Raw genomic sequence first — 10,670 nt, 5'->3', positions numbered from 1 at the left:
CTCGGTAAAATAGTGTTCCCTTGTTGAGCTCTATGTTGGTTTGCTAAAATCTATTGACGGTTATGACATGGATTTAAGCCTTCACATGTAAAAGGCGTCTATTGTGCGTTCCGATATTGGTTCCCAAAATCTGTCTAAAGTTATAGATTTTGATTCGTATTCAAGGACTTATTCCACTAGGCCACCACTCTTGTGGTTATGTTGGTTTCGATGTTTGTTTATCAAAATCTGTAAACAAAAATATTTGTTTTGGTATGTGTTCCAAGGTCACTGTTAAAGAGTTGTTCCCTGTCCTTATTTTTTTATTTTTTTTTTTATATTTTTATACATGAAGTCATTAGTCATCATGTTTTTTTTTTTTTTGTTATATGTTTTGCTTTTTGTCTGAGACGGAAGATGAGATAACGAGAAAGCAGCTGTTGAAACGTTGCGCTCTATGCTGCTGGGAGTGATCAATCCTAAATTAGATACTACGATCTAATTTAGGAATTGAGTGCAATAAGGGGTGGATGGTGGTGTTGATAATGTTTTTGGGACCTTATGATCGTCTTTCACTTAGATTCAAGTAATCAATCACCATGTCCCGGTCTTGATTGCATTACCTTGGCTCGATTATGATTGCTACTTGGGCGTAGTCACAAGTGAATCACAAAGACCAGAGCAATTGCACAGAATCAACAACCTAAAATGAGAGGCCAAGCTTCCTATTTATAGGTTTAGGATATTTGCGGAATCAATATCCGCGCAGCACCGACATATCACCAATGTTTGTGCGGGACACCTTCGCAGTCATTATTTATGCTGACTTTCGCAGTATTTAAGTACAGCGCGTAATTACTTATTTATTACCGCGGCTCTGTTTGCACTTGTATTTGAGTTGCCCTTTGCACTTGAAATATACATATTATATGATCAAGTCCCCTCAGTTTATTGTGTTATATTCACGCAGAAAATATAACATAATAAACTCTAAAAAATGAAGTTTAAAATGCATTTCTCAAACGGTCCGCAAATTTTAATCCATTACGCATATAATATTGCATCTGACAAACTGTGCGTGTCCCATCAGTTTTGCCTAACAGCTCTTTTCTAGCCGTTGATAAATTGCTGCAAAATTATAGCCGTTGATTATAATCATTGCGAATAACCTTGATCCCTTCAATTACCACTATAAATAGGATCAGTTTTTATTCAATTTTACTTTACTCATTCGCATTTATCTGCCTTTCTATTAAAGCATTATCCACGCAAATTAACACTCTGATCTTCCGGACTCTTATCATTCACATCCTTTCTTTATTATCTCCTTACTCATTTTAATTTCAATTTTTGCATATATTAATCATGGCATCTCCATCTACTCCTCAGTCCTCTTCCGCCATTTCTGCGGATAATTTTCATTATACATGACTGATGAGAAAATCGAGCAATTGAAAAGCAACTATCCGCTATTGGATCAGTTTATGCCAATTGCTCCTGCTCAGAACGAAAGAGCAAACAATCCTCCTGAATGGATGATTGCAGTCTATGAAACATCATCTATGTTTCAAGGAAATCTGAGATTTCCGCTGACTGATTTCTTTTTGGGCATCTGCGATTCATACAACATCGCCATCGCCCAATTGCATCCATACATCATTGCTAAAATTATTTTATTTGAAATGTATTGCAGGGCGATCAATAAACAACCCTTAATTGATGTGTTTCGCAACTTTAATACCATCATACCATCGTAGATAGTTTACATTCAAGTCACGCTATGGTGTGATTACAACTCCCAAAGCTTCTATTGGCAACTGGCGCAGATCATTCTTTTTCATCAAGGCTGAAGCACTTCGTGGATATCAAAATTTACTCTGCTGGACACTGGAGCTGAATCAAACCTCGCTTGAACGCAATGATCTTAATGAGATCGTCAAAGAATTATTGGCCGAAGTTAAAAATGTACACTTGGTAGTTCGGCAATACAGTTATATTCCACTTTATTTAGGGCGAGTTTTATTGTACAGGTCGTGGAATAATTACAATGTCACTCTTAATGATGCAACCAATAGAGGTATATATTACAGCGCTGCTTTTCACACAAAACTTATGCATTTTTTGCATATTATATATTAACATTTCTTACGTCTTTCATAGATCTTTCTTTCTGACTTAATGGTACTAGAAGATGCTTCTCGTTGCAAAGCCATTTGTCGTCCTAAAGAAGGTAGTAGTTCTACCGTAGCTATTAAAGATCCAGTACTGAATTCGCTGACTATTTCAGAAGGTAAGCGGAAAAGCAGCAACACAAGTGCACCTTCTGCGCAAGAGAATAGGCGCAAACTTCCACGCATTATTCCTATTGCAGAAGAAGTATCCGGGAAAGGCAAAGACAAAGGTATGTTATATTTATGCGCCATAAGTACACGCTACTATACTTGCCATTTGCTTTTATACCAATTAAATTTTATATCTTATATATTGTAGCAGATCATGTTGATCTAACAGCGGATACAGAAGAAACAGAGGAGGAACCATTCATTAGTCATGATCTTCCTTTTGAGGAGTTTAGTGACCCTCAATTTCAAAACATCTTCTCATCCTCATATAATCTCATCAAGTCAATTCATATTGACAATTTCGTTGCCAGCCTGAATGTTAGTGATGATGCAGTTGCTGATCAACTTAAGCGTTTGCAGGATGCTATACCTCAAGATGTACAAAACGAGTATCAAAAACTCAGCAATCTTGCTGCTGAGAATGCATGCATACAGAACTGCTTTAATTCTATCTGTTCCTTAGCTGATGCTGTTAGACGCCGCGAAGCTGTTACAGCAGCACTTGGCGCTGAAAAGGAGTCAAATGAAATTCTGCGATCAAAAATTCACCAACTTGAGCAAGACAAGCTGCAGTTAACATGGGATCTTGAAAAGCCTCAAACTGCGTTAAAAGAAACGCAGGATGCCAACGCTCAACTTTCTGCCGCTATTCCTCAACCAACCGAAGAGACTGAGCGTGCAGAAGAGCAATTCATTAAGCTGGTCAGACATCTGCCTGATTTAAGCCAAAAAATTATGGATTCGGCGCCTGTGACCGAAAAATTTCACAACTACTTACAAGCTTCAAATATTGTCTCGCGATGCAAGTTTCTAGAGCTTCTGCTGAAGGTTACCAATCTTAATACGCCATTGCTTGAAACGGTGTTAAAAGAAGTATGCCCACTTGAAGATGCTCGTGAAGCATATAAGCAGTGCGCAGCAGAAATTGAAAAGATTGACATTCCTGCGCTATTGGAGATTAGCCGCAGAGAAAATGTAACCGCAGAAGATATTGTAAAATTAAAGTTGTAAATTTTTCTGCAGTTTTTTGTTATTAACTGCGCGTATGTACGCATTTATGCTTGTAACCTTGTGCAAATATTTTGACGCAATTCTTTTGTGTGTTATTCAATAAAGTTTCTCTGTTTTAAATCTCAGTTGCAACTGTTTTATTTATATAGCACTTTGTTTCAATTTATATTCGCAATCGCTAGACTTGTCCTTTGCAGTTTCAATCATTTATTATTGTGCACATAATTGATAATGCTAAAAACGAACATATATTTCATAGCATTATCCCTCAAGAAAGACAAGCTTTTAGTTGCAATTGTTCTATTTACAAGTAATATTCGTTTAAATAATAAAAGGTGAAGACAAAAGACAGATTCGACGAATTGAAGACGCAAACGACCAAAAAGCTCAAAAGTACAAAATACAATCAAAGTGGTTCCAATTATTGATAAGAAACGTCTCAAAATTACAAGAGTACAAGACGCGAAACGCAAAGTACAAGATATTAAATCATACGCAAGGACGTTCAAAAATCCGGAACCGGGACCAAAGTCAACTCTCAACACTCGATGCAACGGACTAAAAATTACAAGTCAACTATGCACATAAATATAATATAATATTTAAATAATTCTTAAAATTATTTATATATTATATTTATATTTAAAATCCGTCGGCAGAATGCAAACAAAGACATGTGAGCTGGAATCCCAGGCCATGCGATCGCATGGCGTGCATGAGATAATCTCATGCGATCGCATGAGCCAAAAAGTCAGGCCACATGCTATAAATTTCGCAGTTTTGAGCGATCTTTTACACATCTTTTTCTTTCCTTTCTCTGAACGTAAACATATATATATATTATAATTTTAATTTTAATTTTAATTTTAATTTTAATTTTAATTTTAATTCTAATAATAAGGGTATGTTAGCGAATGTTGTAAGGGTGTAAGTCGAAATTATGTTCGTGTAACGCTACGCTATTTTTAATCATTGTAAGTTATGTTCAACCTTTTTAATTTAATGTCTCGTAGCTAAATTATTATTATGCTTATTTAATGCCGAAGTAATCGTGATGTTGGGCTAAATATTAAAATTGGGTAATTGGGCTTTGGACCATAATTGGGTTTTGGACAAAAGAACGACACTTGTGGAAATTAGACTATGGGCTATTAATGGGTTTTATATTAACTAAATGATACCTCGTTGATTTAATGTATAGACTTATAATTTGACGTATTTATATATAACCACATACGCTTGACTGGGTACGGTGGCCGGATATCTATAAATACCAATAATTGTTCATTTTACCGGACACGGGATTGGATTAATAGTTAATAGACTCGTTGAAACAGGGGTGGATTACATTCAAGGGTAATTGGTGTAATTGTTAACAAAGTAGTAAAACCTTAGACTACACGCAGTCGATAACCTGGTGTATTCATTAAACAAAGTATTAAGACCTTGTTACAATTCGAATCCCCAATTAGTTGGAATATTTGACTTCGGGAATAAGAATAATTTGACGAAGACTTTCGCATTTTATGATTATGACTGATGGACTATTATGGACAAATTCGTATGGACATATTGAATAATCCAGGACAAAGAACAATTAACCCATGAGAATAAACTAATAACAACACGTCAAACATCATGATTACGGAAGTTTAAATAAGCATAATTTATATATTTCATATTTAATTGCACTTTTAATTATCGCACTTTTATTTATTGTCATTTTATTTAATTGCATTTTTAATTATCGTACTCTTTAATTATCGCAATTTTATTTTATCACACTTTTATTTATCGCAATTTCATTATCGTTATTTACTTTACGCTTTAAATTAAGTTATATTTATTTTTAATATTTTACATTAGGTTTTAACTGCGACTAAAGTTTTAAAAATCGACAAACCGGTCATTAAACTGTAAAAAACCCCCTTTTTATAATAATAATAATATTACTTATATATTTTTGTATTTTTACAAATATAAGTTAAAAAATATAGCGTTAAGCTTGTTTTAAAGATCCCTGTGGAACGAATAGGACTTACTAAAAAAACTACACTACTGTACGATTAGGTACACTGCCTATAAGTGTTGTAGCAAGGTTTAGGTATATCCACTCTATAAATAAATAAATCACTTGTGTAAAATTGTATTGTATTTAATAGTATTTCGTTGTAAAAATTAATACTATTTCCTAGTACACCTCGCACACATCAAGTATTTTTGGCGTCGCTGCCGAGGAAATTTAAACGCCGAAAGCGCAACGCTAAATATAAATATAAAAAAAAAGATTTTTATAAAGTTCCTTTTTTGTAAAAATATACGTTTTAATTATTAAAAACCAAAAATAAAATAAAAAATAAAAGAAATCAAACGGCCCGGTACTGTAGCAGCCCAGAACCTGACCCGAAACCCTAGCTCATGCGATCGCATGAGCCCGAACGCAAAACTTCATGCGATCGTATGAACGTCTCTGACACGCCACAGTTGACTGGTAACTGCAATAATTACGGTATTTATTATTATTATTATTATTATTATTATTATTATTATTATTATTATTCTAAACCTTAATTAGGGTTAGTTAATTAAATAATTAATTTAGTTTTAGTTTTAGTTTTTAGTTTTAATTTATATTTGAAGTATTCATTAGTTTTAATAAATTATAAAATTAATAGTTTTATAAAATAAATAATATAAAAATAATATTTTTATAAAAATTGTACTTTTTACAACTTTAAGTATATTTTTATATTTTGTACCCTTTTAATCGTTTATTCATAATATTTGTATTTTTCGCTCGTATTTAGTTTTAAGTCATAGTTTTTGCCATAGTTATTTTTATTTCTAGATTTTTAAGCTTTGCCGTAAAATCCCTTAAGTGCTTTTTCTTTAAAATAAGATTTAGGTGCTTTAGAATTTTGCGACGCCGTTTTTAATATTTTAGTACTTTTTAAGTAATTGCCGTTTTTGAATATAGAATTCATTTTTAAGCTTTAATACCTTTAGACGTAACTTTTAATTCTTAGTTTTTAGTTCCTTTTTAAGTTTCGACGAGCTACTTTCTTTTTATTTTTCGACCTTTTATTTTTCGACATTTTTCGACGCGCAATCTTTTTCTTTCTTATTTCTCGACGCTCTAGTTTATAGGACATAGAATTTTTTTTCTATTTCTTCTCTAAAATTTCAAAACGAAAAATTATTTTAAGTGGTTAAATTGATAGACATCCATTTTCTGGTTCGTAGTAATAGTTGGATTTGTACGTGGACCGGGTTATTGGAGCCAAACAGTACTCAATTATATTGAGACCAAACGAATCCTGCCCCTCTGCTGCATCTTTTGGCTATTCGAAACGTGGGCAAAATCAGAAAAGTCTATTAATTTGATAACTTATATAATTTTTCTTATTTTTATAACTAATTGGATATTCAGTGAATGCACCGAGCAAAACGTTCACCACCTTTTGTACGTTCACCACCTGTAACTCGATCAAGACATCTAGCAAATATTGTCGCCGTTGATTTTTCTTTAGAATCGTCATCCAGTCGACCAAGTACTCCAATTCAAATTTCCGATAATCCATTTTTTGAACCCGACCTCACAATTGAGAACCCGGAGGATATTCAAGGACAATTCAGAGATCCTGAACCACTAATTATTCCTCCTGAACCACAAATCATTCAACCGGAGATTGTAGAGGAAGAAACCATTAAATCAGAATCCTCTAGTGATTCAGATTCAACAAATTCAATCATGGAAAATCGGGAACCTCTAAGTATGGAAGAACGAATGAGAGCCACATGCACTGGCCAAGGTCACGCCATTATTAAGCCAGACATTAATGCGCCAGATTATAAAATCAAAGGACAAATCCTACACATGGTAACTAATCAATGCCAATTTAGTGGTACACCAAAAGAAGATCTAAACGAACATCTTCGAACCTTTAATAGGATTTGTACTCTATTCAAAATCAGAGAAGTTGAGGATGAACAGATCTATCTCATGTTATTTCTCTGGACTTTAAAGGGAGAAGCCAAAGATTGGTTAGAATCGTTACCTGAAGGGGCGATTGATACATGGGATGTTTTAGTTGAAAATTTTCTTAAACAATTCTTTCCGGCGTCTAAAGCTATGAGACTTCAAGGATAAATTGTTACATTCACGTTGAAGCCAAATGAAACATTATATGAGGCATGGACAAGATTTGGAAAGTTGTTGAGAGGATGTCCTCAACATGGTTTAGACACTTATCAAATAGTACAAATATTCTATCAAGGATGTGACATCACTACACGAAAAAAACATCGACATAACAGCTGGTGGTTCTATTATGAAGAACACCGCAACTGAAGCTTACAAAATCATTGATAACACAGCCTCCCACTCTCATGAGTGGCACCAAGAAAAAGATATCTTTCGTTCATCTAAAGCGGCTAGAGCCGATTCTAGCCATGACTTTGATTCCGTTTCCGCAAAAATAGATGCTGTCGAGAGACGAATGGAAAAGATGACTAATGATATTCACTCAATACGAATTAGTTGTGACCTGTGTGGAGGACCACATTTGACAAAAGATTGTCTCAGTATTGAACTAACAATGGAACAAAGAGAGTATGTTTCATACAAAAACCAAAGGCCTGAAAATAATTATCAGAATAATTATCAACCGCCAAGACCAATTTACAATCAAAACCAGAATTATAACCGAAATGTTCCATACAACAACCAACAAGGTCCAAGCAATCAACAAGTATCCAATAATACTTACAACCAGCAAAGACCTATTTTTTCAAAACAAACCACCACAAACCGATGATAAAAAGCCAAATTTAGAAGATATGATGTTGAAGCTAGTTGAATCTCAAACACAATTTTTCACATCTCAGAAACAAACCAATGAACAAAATGCTCAAGCATTTAGAAATCAACAAGCTTCTATTCAAAATCTGGAACAAGAAGTAAGCAACCTAGCAAGGTTGATAGGTGAAAGAAAACTGGGAAGTCTACCTAGTGATACAAATACTAACCCCAGGAATGAAACAGCTAAAGTCATTACCACAAAAAGTGGTATTACACTTAAACCACCTAAAATGCCTGTAATTTCTGATGAAGCTATTCCTACTCCACGAGAACCACAATCTGAGCAAGATAAGGAAACATAACCGGTAGTTGAAAAGGTTAATGAAGATAACACAATTAAGGCTAAACCTTATGTTAAACCATACCAACCACCGCTTCCTTACCCAAGTAAAATGAGAAAAGAAAGACTTGAAGCCGAGCAATCCAAATTCTTGGATATGTTTAAACAAATAAATGTCAATCTTCCTTTCATTGATGTGATTTCAGGAATGCCTAGATATGCTAAATTTCTGAAAGATCTAATCACGAATAGAAAGAAAATGGAAGAACTCTCAGCTGTTACAATGAATGCTAATTGTTCTGCAGTGCTGTTGTATAAGATACCAGAAAAACTTTCAGATCCAGGAAGTTTCACAATTCCATGTTTTCTGGGTAGTCTTAGTTCAATAGAAGCATTGGCAGACTTAGGTGCTAGTATAAATTTAATGCCATATTCACTATACACTAAACTAGACCTTGGAGAATTGAAACCAACACGAATAAGTATACAACTAGCCGATCGATCAGTAAAATATCCTAGAGGGATAATGGAGAACATGCTAGTTAAAGTTGGTACTTTAGTATTTCCAGTAGATTTTGTTATTTTGGACATGGAAGAAGATTCTCGAGTTCCTCTCATATTAGGAAGACCATTCTTAAACACGGCTAAAGCAATAATAGACGTGTTTGGTAAGAAACTGACCCTAAGTATAGAGGACGAGAGTGTTACCTTTTCTGTTGATAGAGCAATGCAACAACCGCAATCTGCAGATGATACATGTTATTATATTCAAACTAGAGATTCACATGCAGAATTGTTAGAAGAATTTCCAGAATTACAAGGAACAGGAGAATGTTCTTTGGGAGAAGGAACTGAACCAATTGATGAAACTGAAATGTTAGCTACACTTATGGCTAATGGATATGAACCAACAACAGAAGAAATTCAAATGCTAAAAGAAGAAGACAGATATCGATATAAATCATCAATAGAAGAACCACCAACATTAGAGTTAAAGTCACTTCCAAACCATTTGGAATATGATTATTTACATGGTGAATTTGAATTACCTGTAATAATATCGTCTTCTCTTACTGAAAATGAAAAATCTCAACTCACTTCTGTGCTAAAAGCTCATAAACCAGCTATTGCATGGAAGATTCATGATATTAAAGGAATAAGTCCTTCGTATTGCACACATAAAATCCTTATGGAAGAAGGTCATAAAACGTATGTGCAACGCCAATGAAGACTAAATCCTAATATGCAAGATGTTGTTAAGAAAGAAATTATTAAACTGCTTGATACAGGTTTAATTTATCCAATTTCTGATAGTCCATGGGTAAGCCCAGTTCAATGCGTGCCTAAGAAGGGTGGCATGACTGTCATCACAAATGAAAAAAATTAGCTTATTCCTACTAGGACTGTAACAGGATGGCGTGTTTGTATTGATTATAGAAAATTAAATGACGCCACCAGAAAAGATCACTTTCCCCTACCTTTCATTGATCAAATGTTGGAAAGGTTGGCCGAGAACAGTTACTATTGTTTTCTTGATGGTTTTTTCGGATATTTTCAAATTCCAATAGCACCCGAGGACCAAGAGAAAACCACGTTCATGTGCCCTTATGGTACTTTTGCTTACAAATGCATGCCATTTGGACTTTGCAACGCCCCTGCAACCTTTCAAAGGTGCATGATGGCAATTTTTCACGACATGATAGAAGAATGCATGGAAGTTTTCATGGATGACTTTTCAGTCTTCGGTGATACTTTTGAAACATGTCTAGTTAATCTTGAATGAATGCTTATTAGATGCGAACAATCAAATCTAGTACTTAATTGGGAGAAATGCCATTTCATGGTTAAAGAAGGCATCGTTCTTGGTCATAAAATTTCAAAGGAAGGAATTGAAGTGGATAGAGCTAAAGCAGATGTAATTGCTAAAATTTCACATCCTACCAATGTTAGAGGAGTTAGGAGTTTTCTAGGGCATGCCGGTTTTTACCGACGTTTCATAAAAGATTTTTCTAAAATTGCCACTCCTATGAATAAACTCCTAGAAAAGGATGCTCCATTCATCTTTTCGGATGAATGCATCAAATCTTTTAATATTCTTAAAGAAAAACTCACTAATGCGCCGATCATGATAACTCCAAATTGGAATCTACCATTTGAACTCATGTGCGATGCAAGTGATTTTGCAATGGGAGCCGTT

The sequence above is a fragment of the Rutidosis leptorrhynchoides genome, chromosome 1, assembly GCF_046630445.1.
Source record: "Rutidosis leptorrhynchoides isolate AG116_Rl617_1_P2 chromosome 1, CSIRO_AGI_Rlap_v1, whole genome shotgun sequence".
Taxonomy (NCBI): Eukaryota; Viridiplantae; Streptophyta; class Magnoliopsida; order Asterales; family Asteraceae; genus Rutidosis; species Rutidosis leptorrhynchoides.
This window is presented reverse-complemented; position numbering follows the sequence as displayed.